This window comes from Chiloscyllium plagiosum, unplaced genomic scaffold (assembly GCF_037043375.1).
Source record: "Chiloscyllium plagiosum isolate Xiang-an unplaced genomic scaffold, Cpla_swu_hap1 HiC_scaffold_19, whole genome shotgun sequence".
In the NCBI taxonomy this organism is placed as follows: domain Eukaryota; kingdom Metazoa; phylum Chordata; class Chondrichthyes; order Orectolobiformes; family Hemiscylliidae; genus Chiloscyllium; species Chiloscyllium plagiosum.
Window position 1 is genome coordinate 51,361,185 of NW_028270157.1, and position 17,300 is coordinate 51,378,484.

The window sequence follows — 17,300 nt, forward strand, 5'->3', positions numbered from 1 at the left end:
CGATGGCAGATGTCAATGATCTCATACAATAATGTAAGAGGATGATTGAAACAATGAGAAGGAGTGGAAGATGTTTGAGCACAGTCCCAATTCTCCGGTGAGAGCAGGGTAGAGGAGTGGTGAGTGAAACATGATCTGTCCTTAATGCTAATAGGTAGTCGGAAACAATTAGGTGTTATTACAACCCATCACTATTGAAAGTACAATTGATAGGATCCTGGTAGCAGATATAATGAAGCAAAGATAAAATATCTAAGATCTAATTAATACTCAGTAGGAAATAACTAATGAGATTGCTTGACTATAGCCTTGCAATTAGTGATTATTAGAAATACCAGTGTTGTGATTTTAATGAGGTCAGTCAGGTGGACCCCATAGAACAGATCATAAAACCATTAGATTATAAGACACAGGAGCAGCAATTAGGCCATTCAGCCCATCGACTCTGCTCAGCCATTCAAGCATGGCTGATAAATTTCACAACCCTGTTGTCTCTGTAACCCTTGAGACTCAAGAACCTATCTATCTCAGTCTTTAAAAACTCAAAGACCTGGCCTCCACAGCCTTCTGTGGCAATGAATTCCATGGATTCATCACTCTGGCTGAAAGTGTTTCTCCTTATCTCTGTTGTAAAAGATCTTCCCTTTACTCTAAGGTTGTGCCCTCAGGTCCTATTCTTTCCTATCAATGGAAACATGTTCCCAACATCTACCCTGTCCAGGCCGTACAGCATTTTGTATGCTTCAATTAAATTCCCCCCTCATCCTTTTTAAACTCCGTTGAGTACAGACCCAGAGCCCTCAAATGTTCCTCATACGTTAAGCTTTTCATTCCTGGGACCATTCTGGTGAATCTCCTCTGAACACACTCCAAAAACAGTGTCTCCTTCCTGAGGTATGGGGCCCAAAACAGTGCACAGTACTCCAAATGTGGTCTGACCAGAGCCTAATAGAGCCTCGGAAGTATATCCCTGCTTTTACAGTCCTCTCAAAATAAATGCCACCATTGCATTTGCCTTCCTAACTATTGACTCAACCTGCAAGTTTACCTTGAGAGAATCCTAGACTAGAACTCCCAAGTCTCTTTGTACTTCAGACTCTGAATTTTCTCCCCATTTAGAAAATAGTCCATGCCTCTATTCGTCCCATGTTGTAATCCATCTGCCACTACTTTGCCCACTCTCCTAATCTGTCCAAATACTTCTGCAGCCTCCACACCTCCTCAATACTACCTGTCCCTCTACCTATCTTTGAAACATTTGCAAACTTAGCCAGAATGCCTTCAGTTCCTTCATCTAAATCATTAATGTATAAAGTGAAAATTTTTGGTCCCAAAACTGAGCCTTGCAGAACACAACTTGTTACCGGCTACTATCTGAGAAGGACTCTTTTATCCCCACTCTCTGCTTTCTGCCAGACAGCCAATCTTCTATCCATGCGAGCACCTTGCCTCTAACAACATAGGCCCTTATCTTACTCAGTAGCCTCCTGTGTGGCACTTTGTGAAAAGCCTTCTTGAAGTCCAGGTAGATAACATCCATTGGCTCTCCTTTGCCTAACCTGCTCGTTACTTCCTCAAAGAATTCCAGCAATTTGTTAGGCATGACCTCCCTTTGATGAAACCATGTTGACTTTGCCCTATTTTTCCATTCACTTCCCAAGTATTCAGAAATCACATCCTTCACCATGGATTCCAGGATTAGATTAGATTAGATTACAGTGTGGAAACAGGCCCTTCGGCCCAACAAGTCCACACCGACCCGCCGAAGCGAAACCCACCCATACCCCTACATTTACCCCTTACCTAACACAATGGGCAATTTAGTATGGCCAATTCACCTGACCCTGCACATCTTTGGACTGTGGGAGGAAACCGGAGCACCCGGAGGAAACCCACGCAGACACGGGGAGAACGTGCAAACTCCACACAGTCAGTCGCCTGAGGCGGGAAATGAACCCGGGTCTCTGGCGCTGTGAGGCAGCAGTGCTAACCACTGTGCCACCGTGCCGCCCACTAACCCATGGATCTTACCCATGACTGAGGTTAGGCTAATTGGGCTGTAATTTTCCATCTTTGCCTTACTCCCTTTTTAAATAGGGGTGTCATGGTAGCGATTTTCCAGTCCTCTAGGACCCTCCATGATTCTAGCAATTCCTAAAAGACAACTACTAATGCCTCCACCATCTCTTTAACTATCTCCTTAGAACATTGGGGTGTATTTCATCTGGTCTAGGTGATTTATCCAATTTCAGGCCATTCAGATTTTCTAGCACATTCTCCTTGGTGATTGCCACCATACTCAGCTCTTCATCCTCACTCTCTTCAATTTTTGAGATATTAATCATGTCTTCCACCGTGAAGACTGAAGCGAAATAATTATTCAGTTCCTCAGTCATTTCGTAGTTCCCACTGTTATCTCTCCATCGTCATTTTCCAGCTGCTAAATGATGCAAAATAAACCACCTCTTATCAGGTTGGTTGTTTAAAATTTTTTTTTCTTTTTATGGAACTTCTCTTTGCATAATTTGACTGCCATATTTGACTATAGAGCAACTCAAGACGAGGTAACCATGAGGTGCCCTGGGCAATTGTCAGCAGCAGTATCATATTCCAAAATAATCTGCAACCTCATGGCCCAACATATCCTTCACTGTACATTTTACCATCAAGCCAGGGGAACAAACCATGTGCCAGGAGCAGCATCAGGTATACCTAAGAAGTAAGCTATCAACTTGGTGAAGCTACAATACAGGGCTGCTTGCATGATAACTGGCTTAACCACCAAGTAATAGAGAAAGCTACGTGATTCCACAACCAACAGATTGGAACTAAACTCTGCAGTCCTGCTCAATCCAATTAAACATCTCACTCAAGGAGAAAGCTCCATGATTATCCTTACCCTCAATGATGGGAAGACCAGCACATCAGTGCAAGAGATAAGACTGAAACATTCACAACAATCTTTAGGCGGAAATGCTAAGTAGATGATCCATCTTGGCCTCCTCCACAGCACCACAGATGCCAGTCTTCAACCAATTCAATTCACTCTACATGATATCAAGAAATGGCTGGAAGTATTGGATATTGCAAAGGCAATGGTTCCTGATAACATTCCGGCAATAACACTGAAGAACTAGCCGCACTCCTAGGCAAGCGTTGCATTACAGCTATAACGCTGGGATCTACCCAACAATATGGAAAATTGTTCAGGTATTTCCTGTACACGCAAGTAGGATAAATCCAACCCAACCAACTTCTGCCCCTATCAGTCTACTCTCAATCATCAGTAAAGTGATAAAAGTGTCATCAACAGTGCTATCAAGTAGCACTTGCTTAACAATAGCCTGCTTACTGAAACCCAGTTTGCATTCTGCCAGGGCCACTCAGTTTCTAGTTTCATTTCATCCTTGGTTTAAACATGGAAAGAAAGAGTTGAATTCCAGAGGTGAGGTGAATGACTGCCCTTGACATCAAATCTGTATTTGTCAGTGAGGCATTGAGGTTTCCTAGCAAATTTGGAGTCTATAGAAATCGGGGAAACTTTCCATCGGTTGGAATCATACAAGGCAAACAGGAAGACAGTTTTGGTTTTTGAAAGTCAGTCATCCTAGTTCCAGGACATATCTGCATGAGTTCTATAGGATGCTAACCTAGGCCTGACCCCATCTTCAGTTGCTTTATCAATGATTTCCCTCCATCTTATAACCAGAAGTGGGTTTGTTCATTGATAAATGCACAATGTTCAGCACCATTTGTGATTTCTGTTACCGAAGCAATCCACGTTCAAATGCCCTGCACGGCTTGGACAATATGCAGCCTTAGGCTGAAAAGTGACATGCTGTGACTATAAGAGCCGTTTAGAGGCTAGGAATACTGCAGCAAGTAACTCACCACTGATTCCCCAAAGCTTGTCCACCATCTACAAAATCAGGCGTGTGATGGAATAGACCCTTCTTGCCTTGATCAATGCAGCTCCAACAACAGTCATAAAGCTTGGCACTATTCAGGACAAAGCAGTCCACTTGATTGGCATCACATCCATTTCCTCCACCACTGATACCCAGTAAGTAGCAGTAGTGTGTACCATCTACAGGATGGTAGAGATTCACCAAGACTCCCTGCACAACACGGGCAGCACGGTGGCACAGTGGTTAGCACTGCTGCCTCACAGCACCAGAGACCCGGGTTCAATTCCCGACTCAGGCGACTGACTGTGTGGAGTTTGCACGTTCTCCCCGTGTCTGCGTGGGTTTCCTCCGGGTGCTCCGGTTTCCTCCCACAGTCCAAAGATGTGCAGGTCAGGTGAATTGGCCATGCTAAATTGTCCGTAGTGTTAGGTAAGAGATAAATGTAGGGGTATGGGTGGGTTGCGCTTCGGCGGGGCGGTGCAGACTTGTTGGGCCGAAGGGCCTGTTTCCACGCTGTAAGTAATCTAATCTAATCTAATCTAATCTAAACACCTTCCAAATACATGACCAGTTCCTTTGAGAAGGACAAGGACAGCAGGTACATGGGAATGGAACTGCTTGCATGTTCTCTTCCAAACCACTCACCATCCTGACTTGGAGCTATATTACCATTCCTTCAGTGTCACTGAGTCAAACATCCTGGAACTCCTTCTCTAACGGCATTGTGGATCTACTTCCAGCATATGGGCTGCAGCAATTCAGGCTCATCAACACTTTCTCAAGGCAATTAGTGATATGTAACAAATGCTGGCCCAACCAGTGATGTTCACATGCCATAAAAGAAATATATGCATAGAGGTGCAACTTCACAAGAATTCCATTGCTTGTGAAAATCAAAAAGGTGAAAAGATGCTTTTTTAGTATAAATTATTTATTTATTAACGCATCATCACACTTTGGATCTGATGATCAAGATACCTTCAGCATAATTACTTTCTCTAACTTTGTAAAAGTTGTTGCTTTGTTACCAGATGGTAATAGTCTGTAACCACAACAGTGATGATGTTTTGCTTGTGTGTGAGAGAGATTATATCTGATCGGTTATCCAAAATGACTAGTCTACAAAATCAAGTTATTGTGGTTGAAGATGATAAACTAAGCATGCTAATGCTTCTGAAATTTAGTTGGCATGTGTATCAGCATGCTGAACAGTTAAAGAATTGTGCAGAAGTGTGAATAAGAGTAGTGCCTGATTTCAAACCTTGGCACAAAACCTCTTTTTAAACGAGAATAATGTGAGACTTTTTTTTAAATGGTTAGTGGAAGGTAATCACTTTTTGAACAAGTCATCAGGTCTTAAAAATAGTGATGCTCTTAACATTCATTAACAATCAGATTTCATTGTTAAAGGCAACCATTATTGGTGAGAAAATGATCGGACTTAATATTGGCCATAATTCCTCTGAAAGGTCTTGTGAAAATAAGGTATTCTGTTTGAAATAGGACAGGGCACAGTAATGTTAAGATATTCTCTTTGAAAGAAGCTAAAGCAGTAATGAGGAGTCTTATTTAGCATAATCTCTTTGTGGACTTACATTTTCATTTTAACGCTTTCTTCTTGAACATACTTCTAATTGACTTTCTGCTGTTTCAGGGACAACGATTCCTTGGTTCACTTTTCAGCAAATATTGCTGATTGATAGTACAATTATTAACAGTCAACCTTATATTTGGTTAGTCATCTCAGTTTATTGGTTAGCCAGATCCTCTTGAATGTACAAAGTGAATCATTATCTTCCTTCTAAAGAAGGTACGGGCACTTGTGGCATCGTGATATATCCCTATCTCTGGACCAGAAGATCTGGGTTCAAGTCCTACCTGCTCAACAGGTGTGTTATTAGCATGTCTGAAGATGTTGATTAAAAATATCTCGAAAGGAGGTAGCTCTGTGTTATTGACCAGCTGGTGGTGGTCTGCTTCTATTTTATAGACCATTGTAAGGTGTAAAAAGCTGGCATTAGTCTGGTAGGACCTTATTACCTGTTTCGTTGTTGACAATTCAAAGGGAGAATTAAAGGGCCGAATCTTACTTTTTTTGGTGAAGTGCCAACTACAGTACATTAAATTGTTTTTGGAGGCGTTTTCACTGCAAGGCCTAGCAAGACCTAACTAAACTCGTCTCATTTAATTATCTACTTTATGCCTGTTGCATCCCACTCACACGATTCCATCTCCATCTTAATACGTGCTGTTCTCAGAACAACTTATCACTCAGCGGATATCTATTGAAAGACTGCATCCTTTGTGCCTGCATCATATTTAAAAAGCACTGAACACCCTGCCGAACACTGGCAATCTGCCATTGCCCATCACTGACAATTTAATGGCGCAGCAACCACAAAGCCACAGTGCTTATGGCACATATTGCTGACATAGGAGAAAGTGAGGATTGCAGATGCTGGAGATCAGAGTCTAGAGTGTGGTGCTGGAAAAGCACAGCAGATCAGGCATCGAAGGAGCAGGAAAATCTGACGTTGCGAGCATAAGTCTTTCATCAGGAATCAGGAATTCCTGAGGAAGGACTTATGTCTGAAACATTGATTCTCCTGCTCCTTCGATGCTGCCTGACCTGCTGTGCTTTTCCAGCATCACACTCTTGATATTGCTGACATACCCTGACACAAATAATGGTATTTTCCACCTTAGTTGCTGTTTAGTTGTTAGGCCACGCAATTTATCTGTCCTTAACTACATCCCTTGTAAACACCCTAAGTCACTGCTACTCTAAGCCACCGGGCGGCATGATGGCTCAGTGGTTAGCACTGCTGCCTCACAGCACCAAGGGTCCTAGGTTCGACTCCAATCGGTGTGGACTGGTTGGGCCAAACGGCCTGTTTCCACACTGTAGGGAATCTAATCTAATCTAATCTCCCCACTATCCACTGTAGACCAAAAGGGGAACATCACATAGAGGCAAGCAACTGGACAATTCAAACATGAAATTTTATTCACAGCCAATAAAAGTGCACAAGAATAAAATAAATGGAGGCTGAAGTTCATTCCAAAGTGCAAACCAAATTCTAACATCTTGATCAACAACTATTCTATGTCCACAATGGTCTCTCATCTAGGTATCAATCAGGTCCTCTCCAGCTTACAATCACCAACACAGTTGAGCTCTAAAATACACATCTCCTTGTCCACTTCTGTGGAAGACTGCTACCCTTCTTCCAGGTTCTTAGCACATATTCTTGTTGCCTATTCCAATTGTGCAGAGCATAGTGCACCAGGATGATGCAGCATACACTGTCTCAACTTTTCTTGCAGGGGCCTTTAGGTGACAATAAGCACAGAATCACATATTCAACAGCTGCACTAGCTGAGTGACTAACATAAAACAATCAAAAAGAAAGTGCCTGTTGTTCTCTGATCCCCTTCCCTTCCCAGGTCCATCTCAATCATTCAACTTATCATTGCATTCAATTGAGTTCATCATCGTACTTACATGACATATAACAAAATGATCTTCCCTTCATCCCACAGCAACCTTGGAAAGTCACAAGTGGTGGAATGCTTTTAGCCAAAATTAGCCTCTTTTTAAAGTCATTTTGTTGCCAACTTCTGCATCACTGAGATGCCAATGTTAGATCTGCAAAGACCAATTGATGGTGCAATTTGCCTTAGTCAATGTTTGAAGCTAAGCATGTTCACTTGACGTGCATTGCAAATAGTCAAAGAAATGATTGCAAATGCATTTCATGCACCCTTCCTACAGCCTATCATGCCCTCTGGTGCTGTTCCACCAATTCCCTTTTCACCTTCAGTTGTCTCCCATCACCATCCTTGTCCCCAACTTTACACATGACTCTGCTTCCTCCCAACCCTTGACCCTACCATCCCTTTTGACAGTGATATCCCTACAGGCCTCCCTCTCACCCTCCTCAATGATCAATGCAAGGACCTCAGCACTGTATTCATCACAGAATTTGAATACTTTGAAAATGCCCCGAGACAAGACTGACAGAACCTTGAGCGCTGTGTTTGCTGCTCCCTAACTGACGGTTCCCCTGACTGCTTATGAAGGCAAGGCAGTACTGATTGTTACCAATTTTCTGGATTGTAATCAGATATATCCCTGACTATGCCCAGTTTGAGCAGATGTATCACTGTGGGCTAAGGCCCTGGAATGTGTGTACCACGACCCCCTGACTGACAGCAGCCGTTGCCTTGGCTGGACTGACGAGTAGCCTCCACTAATTTCCAAAGTTCGCCACTTGTTTATGTACAAGTACATTGTGATTGTTACGCAGGTAGCTGGCATGTGCTGCAAGTGTCAGATTGATGTTTCCCTGTGCCATTGAGCAAGATGCCCTTTCCCTCCTCCACCTCTCCCTGGGACAGATTCCCACTGACATGCAGCCTGTATCTATGCAAAAGAACACATCAGTACCACAATATTGATAGCTTTAGACTTTGGCTGAAATACCAACATACTAATAACACGACCAATGCAAGGATGCTGTGAGCATGTGGGTAAGCACAGCGAAACCAAGCCAGTAGACCTGAGATGCAGTCTAGTTCTGTCTGAGATGGGTGCTTGTCCCTGTGCATGAAGAACCCTGACAATAGCCTTTCAATGCAAGTCTCTGGTGTGCCCTGCTTACTTCCTGAGTGACTTGCAAGTGGATCAGAGTGGTTTCATGAGGTTCATGACAGGTTTGCAAAAGTCAGATGCTAATGTCCCTGTATGAGAGATGTATGTAGCTCGTTCCTGTGGATTGTGTCCTGAAATGCTGTTTGGTGCTAAGCATCATTGAGGCTGTTCACAGCCAGTGGCAAGCTGAAGTTGTCACTCTGACTGCCATGTTGTGAATTCTTGACTTTTATCTTGTTTGGTATGACAGGAAGAGAGTTGAGCTGTTATTAAGGCATATGAATAGCAATAATTCCCCTTAATCGGCAAGTTGCTCTGCCTAGCAAGAAAGTGACCTCTCTGTCAAGCAAATGCACAAAAGGTACAGTGGGCTGCCCCTGACATTGAGATTGGCATGATGGACTTCTGGTACGATTCTGTCATAATACTACCAGAGCTTATATTGTTCAGTGCCCTGTAAGATTCTATCCATGGAGGTCAGCCTAACTGTAGTTTTCAGCTGAAGAGCAGAAAGCCAGACTAAAACAGAACCAGGCTATCAACATAATAGAGTCCCACTCTAAAAGAATGAAGAGAAAAAACTAACATTTGGTACTGTTGAGGTGAACTTTCCATTTTGTGAGACCCGAAAGCTTTGGAGAGAATTTGTTCCTTACATCTTTTGGCTGCATATGTGCTGTTATAAAGGAAGTCAACACTGTGCTTTTTGTCTTTTCATGGTTCTAGGTAGAGTCAGTGCATCAGTTGTTTTTCCTGGCAGTTGTCCCTTGGGTTCACTGTCCTACAATTAAATTACTGGGGTGTGTAAGTTAACAGGTTTTACCAGAATTGAAATATAAAAGAAAGAATGTTTGTTTGACTTTAGAAAGGGAATGTATTATGTTGACAAACCCTAGTCCTGGATTAGAGTGGTGCTGGAAAAGCACAGCAGCTCAGGCAGCATCCACAGAGCAGGAAAATTGACGTTTCGACGAATGGAGCTCCATTCCTGATGAAGGGCTTTTGCCCGAAACGTCAATTTTCCTGCCCCTCAGATGCTGCCTGACCTGCTGTGCTTTTCCAGCACCACTCTAATCTAGACTCTGGTTTCCAGCATCTGCAGTACTCACTTTTGCCTAGACCCTAGTTCTATTTAATCCTGGCCTTCCCCTCTTTATCTGAAAGCTATAACTAGTCTGGACTTCATGTGTGTAATTCTATTGAAGATTTATTCCATATTTATAGAATAAAGCCTGCCCTGTCCTTCAATAAGATCATAGCTGAGCTGGCCCAGGCTTAATTTCTCTTTTATGCTAGCTCTTCATAGCCTTCAAAAAGTTATCCATGTCCTCTTTTTAAATACTTCTGGTGATCTAATCTCCACATCTCTCTAGGGCAGATAATTCTAGATATTCGCTACCTTCTGGAAGAAGAATTTCCTTGCATTTCAGTTTTAAATGAGTGTCCTTATATTATGTCTCAGAATTTGAAACTTTCAGACTAGTGAAAATATCTTCTCAACATCAACAATGTCAAGCCCCATCAGAACCTTCCATGTCAATCCCTGCCCATTCTTTGTACCCTTCATGCCAACTTGGTTTCAACTCATGCCCTACCACCACCATTTGCTCTAACATGCTAACTCAGTCAGTATCCACCATGGGCAGACCTCAAAATCTATGTGGAAATGATATTAAATAAAGTTCTAAATGTCAATTACAGATCACACTACATAAATAAAACCCTTATTCAGGTAAAAATGAATTTTTACATTTACTTTTCTTCAACTATATAAAGCATTCTAACAAACTGATATTTCACTTTAAGTCAAACAACAAGCACTGGAATTCATAGTTGCACTTTGAAGAATCTGCATAACCACTTGCAACTATCAATCAAACTGTGAACTAGCAAATACCCTACTATAATAATGAATGTGTGAAATCAGTCAGGCAGCAGTAATCCAGTAATGGAAGCCCTCCGGTTAATAGTAATAGACACCATGAACTAATAAGTAATGACATTTTTTTCTGCCGAAGATTTAAAAAGCAGAACTTGCAAATGACACTTTTCACAAGCTGCCTTGACAAGTCCATCTGAGTTGTTTTTGACAGTTTTGTCAGTTGATTTTGACTGCTACACTTCCAGTAAGCTTGACAGTTAACAGGTTTATCCACTTTTTCATGCAACTCATGCCCACTTTTAACATCGGGGCAGCACGCTGGCTCAGTGCTGCCTCACAGCACCAGGGACCTGGGTTCGATTCTCGCCTCAGGTGACTGTCTGTGTGGAGTTTGCACATTCTCCCCATGTCTGCATGTGTTTACTCTGGGTGCTCCAGTTTCTTCCCACAATCCAAAGATGTGCAGGTCAGGTGAATTGGCCATGCTAAATTGTCCATAGTGTTAGGTGCATTAGTCAAGGGTAAATACAGGGTAGGGGAATGGGGCTGGGTGGGTTACTCTTCGGAGGGTCGGTGTGGACTTTTGGGCTGAAGGGCCTGTTTCCATACTGTAGGGAATCTAATATAAAATTCCAAAAAGCATCTGATCTACCCCATCTACTTAATAATATAGATGGTATGGATAGGCTGAAAGATGGCAAATGGAATTTAATCCTGAAAAGTGTGAGGTGATGCATTTTGAGAGTAAATATTGAGTGAAACGAAACAACAAATGCTGGAAATCACAGCAGATCAGAGCTCTGATGAAGAGTCATCTAGACTTGAAATGTTACCTTGCTCTCTCTCCATGGATGCTATCTGACCTGCTGTGATCTCCAGCATTTGTTGTTTTCAGGACAGATTCCAGCATCTGCAATAATTTGTTCCTATCATATTGAATGAAAGGACTGTTGGCAGTACAGAGGATAAGAGGAAACTCAGTCTATATGTCCATAGATCCTTGAAGGCTGCAAAGCAGGTAGATAACAGGTAGATAAGAAGGTGTTTAGGATAATCAAATTTATTAGTCAAGGCACTGAATACAGGAGTGAGAAGATTATGATAGAGTGTATATAATGTTTGTTAGGTCACAACTGGAGTATTGTGTGCAGCTTTAGTTGCCACACTAATTGAAGGATATGATTGTACTAGAGAGGATGCAGAAGAAATTCACCAGGATGTTGCCTGGACTGAATGATTCAGAACTGAAGGGAGAATGGTTGGATGAGAATATTTTCCTTCGAGCAGAGAAGACTGAAAGGAAATCTAATTGAGGTGTACAAAGTTCTGAGGGGCATGAACAGGATGGATATGGTTAACTTTTTCCCCTTAGTAATTGGGTCAATAATCATAGGGCACCATTGTAAGGAAGGGAGCAGGAGATTTAGAGGGAATTTGAGGAAAAACATTTTCACCCAGAGGATTGTGGATATCTGAAACTCACTGCCTGGAAGTGTGGTAGAGATGGGAACACTCCAGCCATTTAAGAACCAATTAGATGAGCATTTGAAATGACATATCATTCAAGGCTACACACCAAGTGCTGGTAAACAGGATTAGAACAAGCTGATGTTTGATGATAGGCACAAACATGATGGATCAAGGATGTCTCCGTCTCTATGACTCTGTGACCCCAAAAGTATCCTATGACCACGTCCAAAGAGGTACCTTAGATTTTCGCAGAGATACTCTGGCTATTGACAGAAATATATGTCATTCAGATTATATCTTACCAGGTCTATACTGTTTTCTTTAGGTATCACACTCCTGGGTTAACATAACCTGACTTGAGTGGAGGCAGCTCATGATTTAAATGGCAACCTATCTTTGTGAACCATGCACAGAGAGGAGCAAATAAAGTGAGGAGCCGGAGACAGGCAGTCACCATCACCAAGAAGAGTATACAAGGTGAGCACCTGAAATAGCAAATTAGTCAACATCTGAGAACAACAGGTAAGGACCTGGAAACAGTTGGTCAGACAGAAACAAAAGTAGAAATTTCTGGGAAACTCAGCAGGTCTGGTAGCATCTGTGGAGAGAAATAAGACTTAATGTTTTAGGTCCAGTGACATCTTTTCAGAACTGTTTTGATTGTTTCTGATTTCCAGCAACTGCAGTTCTTTCAGCTTTATGTTTTGTGAAAAACGGAACTAGATTCATTGGAGCTGATTGGAATTGGTTCTTGCTCTACTACAGAGAAAGGAAATAGCTGTTTGCTGAGTACTCAAGGTCCTTTCTATTCATAAATGATAACTCTGTATACAAGTTGATGGTTAAGTTAATGAAATATATAAAAGGGAAATAACAAAGTGAAAAATAATTAAAATTCATGATGAGTGGCAATTCAGGTGATGCATCAATGTTGTAGCATGTGGGAGCTCCTGGATCCAGGGCAACCATCTCTGCAGTAAGTGAGGTTTGAGCAGGTTGGCTCAGAGTTTGAGCTGGAGGATAGGTGTTCTGATTCTGCTGAGGCAGAATGGAGGACTGACTGCAATTGTCCAATAGATTTGGGGTTCTCTTGGTCTGTTTAGTTGAGTGCAGGGGCTGCAGATTGGGTCCGTAAGACAATAAGATATCGAACAAGTCGAGTCTGCTCTGTGAGTTGATCATAGCTGATATGTTTTTCAACCTCATTCACCTGCCTTCTCCTTGTAACCGTTGACTCTCTTACTAATCAAGAACCTATCTATCTCTGTCTTAAATGCAGTCAATGTCTTGGCCTCCAGAACCTTCTGTGACAGATTTATCACCCTCTGGCTGAAGAAATTCCTCCTCATCTCAGTGCTAAAAGGTCAACCCCTCATTCTGAGGCTGTGTCCTTGGATCCTAGTCTCTTCTACTAGTGGAAAATCTTCTCCATGTCCACTCTATCCAGGCCTCTCAGCATTCTGTAAGTTTCAGTCAGATGCTCCTCATCTTCTAAACTCCATTGAATACAGACCCAGAGTCCTCAACCGCTCCTCATATGACAAGCCCTTCATCTCCAGGACCATTCTTGTAAAACTTCTCTGGACTCTCTCCAAGGCCAGCACATTAGTTACAGGGCCCAAAACTGCTCACAGTATTCCACATGCTGTCTGACTAAATCATTATACAGCCTCAACAATACATCCTGGCTCTTGTACTCTGGTCCTCCTGAAATGAATGCTAACATTGCATTTGCCTTCCTGGCTGCCAACTGAACCTGCGTGTTAACCTTAAGAGAATCATGATCTAGAACCCCCAAGCCACTTTGTGCTTCAGATTTCTGAAGCCCTTCCCCATTTAGAAATCAGTTTACTCCTCTACTCTTCCTTACAATGTATATAACCTCTTACGTTCCTGCATTGTATTTCCATTTGTCACTTCTTTGCTCACTCTTCCAGCCTGTCCAAGTCCTTCTGCAGCCTCCCTGTTTCCTCAACACTACCATCCGTCCACCCATCTTTGTGTCATCTGTAAACTTAGCAACATTGTCCTCAGTTCCTTCGTCTAGAATGCTAATGTATAACATGACTAGTTGTGTTCTCAACACAGACCCCTGCAGAACTCCACTAGTCACTGGCTGTCATCCTATAATGCCCATTTATCACATCTCTCTGCCTTCTGCCAGTCTAGCCAGTACTTTGCCCCTAACAACATGGGCCCTTATTTTATTTCGCAGCCTCCTGTGTGGCACCTTGTCAAAGGCCTTCTGGAATCCAAATAGATCCCATCTATTTGTGATCTCTTTTGTCTAACTTGCTCATTACCTCCTCAAAGAATTCTAACAGATATGTCAAGCATCATGTCCCCTTGACGAAGCCATGTTGAGTCAGCCCGAGCTTATCATGCACTTCCAATTATTCCACAATACTATCCTTAATACAGCCTGTTCTGTATTAAGGATAGTATTGCCATTTAAACGAAAAGGGCCGGAATTGTGTTATAGCAAATATAGGTAAGGAAATTTTGTGTTCTACAAATATCAGTCTAAATTCTTCAATGGTGTTAAAGCCAACTTGTGTTGAAGAAACCAGTGTTACAGCAGAAATGACTGTAATGGATTCTAAAATCTTACCAACACTTGCGGTCAGGCTAACCAGCCTATAATTTCCTGTCTTCTACCTGCATCCTTTTTTAATCAGGATTTTACATTCATAATTTTCCAGTCCTCTGGGACCCTCTCTGACTCCAGTGATTCCTGAAAGATCAACACCTATGCCTCCACAATCTCCTCACCTATTTCCTTCAGAACCCTTGGGTGTAGCCCATTTGATCCAAGTGATGTATCCACGTTCAGCCCTTTCAGCTTCTTGGTACCTTCTCTGTTATGATGGCTGCTACACTCACCCCTCCCTCATCCCTACACTCATGAAGTTTTCGAATGCTACTGGTGTTTTCCATTCTGAAAGCTGGCTCACAGTACCTATTCAGTTACTCTGCCATTTATTTGTTGCCCATTTCTACTTCTCCAGCCTTATTTTCCAGTGGTCCATTGTCCACTCTTGTCTCTCTCTTACTTGTTATATATCTAAAAGAAACTCTTGCAGTCTTGATTTATATTACTAGCTAGCTTACTCTCATATTTCATCTTCTCCACCTTATTGCTTCTTTAGTTTTCCTCTTCTGGTTTTTAAAAGCTTCCCAATCTATGGCTTCCCACTAATCTTTTTCACACTGCATGCTTTTTCTTTTGCTTTTATGCTGTCCCTGACTTCCCCTTCCATGGTTGCCTTATCCTCCCTTAGTATGTTTCTTCTTCCTTGGAATGAATTTCTGCTGTGTCTCCCAAATTACCCCCAGCTATTGCTCCTCCACCTTCTTCCTTGTAAGTCTCCCCTTCCAAACAACCCTGGCTAGCTCCCCCCTCATGTCCCTGTAGTCACCTTCACTCCATTGCAATACTGTTACCTCTGATCTAAGCTTCTCCCTGTCAAACTGCAAGGTGATTTCTGTCGTTTTTGGTAATGACCCTAAGGGTTTCCTTCAGCTTAGGTTCCCTAATCAAGTCTGCCTTATTACACATCCAAATCCAGAACTGCCTATTCCCTAGTGGGTTGTACCACAACCTGCTCCAAAAAAAATCTCAAAGACAGTCCACAAATTCCTTTTCCTGGAATCTGCAACCAACCTGATTTTCCTAATCCATCTGCTTATTGAAGTCCCCACGATTATTCCCGCATGCCTTTTTTATTTTCTGCCCCACATCCTGACTACTGCTGGGAGAGCTATACATAACTCCCATTAGGGTCTCTTTTTTTTTCTTAGCAGTTCCTCAACTCTAACCACACAGATTCTATGCCTTCTGACTCTATATCACTTCTTGCTGTTGATTTAATTTTATATCTTACTAACAAAGCAACCCTGCCTCATTTGCCCATCTGTCTATCCTTTCGATAAGATGTATCCTTGGATATTTAGTTCCCAACCCTGATCCCCTGTGATACCCACAACATCGTATCTGCCAATTTTAATCTGTCTAAAAGTTCATTTGCCTTGTTTTGTATACTGCATGAAGTACACCATCCTCAGTCCTGTGTTGGTTGGCCCTCTTCTCATAGTTGTCCCCTTATCTGTTGGGCCTGAAGTTAGATTCTTGACCCTTCCCACAATCTGTGTCCTATTACCTGTTCTGGAAACATTAATAACCTCCCCTGAATTCTTCCCCCTTTAACCTTTTCCCATAATTTCCCATGCAACTGAAACCACATCCTACTATTTAGTTTAAAGCCCTACTTAAAGTCCCAATTTTGCAATTTGCCAGGAGCCTGGCCCCAGCATGATTCAGGTACATACCATCCTTCTTTCGCCACTACTGGTGTCAATGTCCCATGAGTCAAAACCCGTTTCTCTCATATAAATATTTAGAGTCATAGAGTCATAGAGATGTACAGCATGGAAACAGACCCTTCGGTCCAACCCGTCCATGCCGACCAGATATCCCAACCCAATCTAGTCCCACCTGCCAGCATCCGGCCCATATCCCTCCAAACCCTTCCTATTCATATACCTATCCAAATGCCTCTTAAATGTTGCAATTGTACCAGCCTCCACCACATCCTCATTCCATACACGTACCACCCTCTGCATGAAAACGTTGCCCCTTAGGTCTCTTTTATAGCTTTCCCCTCTCAGCCTAAACCTATACCCTCTAGTTCTGGACTCCCCCATCCCAGGGAAAAGACTTTGTCTATTTATCCTATCCATGCCCCTCATAATTTTGTAAACCTTTATAAAGTCAGCCCTCAGCCTCCGACGCTCCAGGGAAAACAGCCCCAGCCTGTTCAGCCTCTCCCTATAGTTCAAATCCTCCAACACTGGCAACATCCTTGTAAATCTTTTCTGAACCCTTTCAAGTTTCACAACATCTTTCTGATAGGAAGGAGACCAGGATTGCACACAATATTCCAACAGTGGCCTAACCAATGTCCTGTACAGCTGCAACATGACCTCCCAACTCCTGTACTCAGTACTCTGACCAATAAAGGAAAGCATACCAAACGCCTTCTTCACTATCCTATCTACCTGCGACTCTACTTTCAAGGAGCTTTGAGCCATATATTTCCCTCTTTTATCTCATAGACCTTGTGCTTCATGGCTCTGGAGATTATTACATTTTTAGTTCTACTTTTTAATTTAACCCCTAGCTGCTCATATTCCTTTAACAAAATCTCCTTTCTTTTTTCTATCTATATTGTTGATACCCTCGTGGACCATGACAGCTGAATCTTTCCCTTCCCACTTTAAGTTCCTCTGCAGCCCAGATAAGATATCCTGAATCCAGGCACCAAGCAGAAAACACAGCCTTTGAGACTTTTGAGCCTGGCCACAGAACAGTGTCTAATTCCCCTGA

The 17,300-nt window shown here is 42.5% G+C and overlaps 1 protein-coding gene across 2 annotated transcripts in view; it reads left to right on the forward strand.

Moving 5' to 3' along the window:
• The window catches only part of LOC122546905 (uncharacterized), a 459,670-nt gene that overhangs the window by 107,705 nt on the left and 334,665 nt on the right, over positions 1 to 17,300 (forward strand). Inside the window, exon 2 of one of the 2 annotated variants that reach the window (XR_015760453.1) lies at positions 12,240 to 12,436. The gene's annotated coding sequence lies outside the window, so the exon portion shown is untranslated. The remainder of the gene's footprint in view (positions 1 to 12,239; positions 12,437 to 17,300) is intronic. The other variant, XM_087997353.1, reaches the window with a different exon arrangement.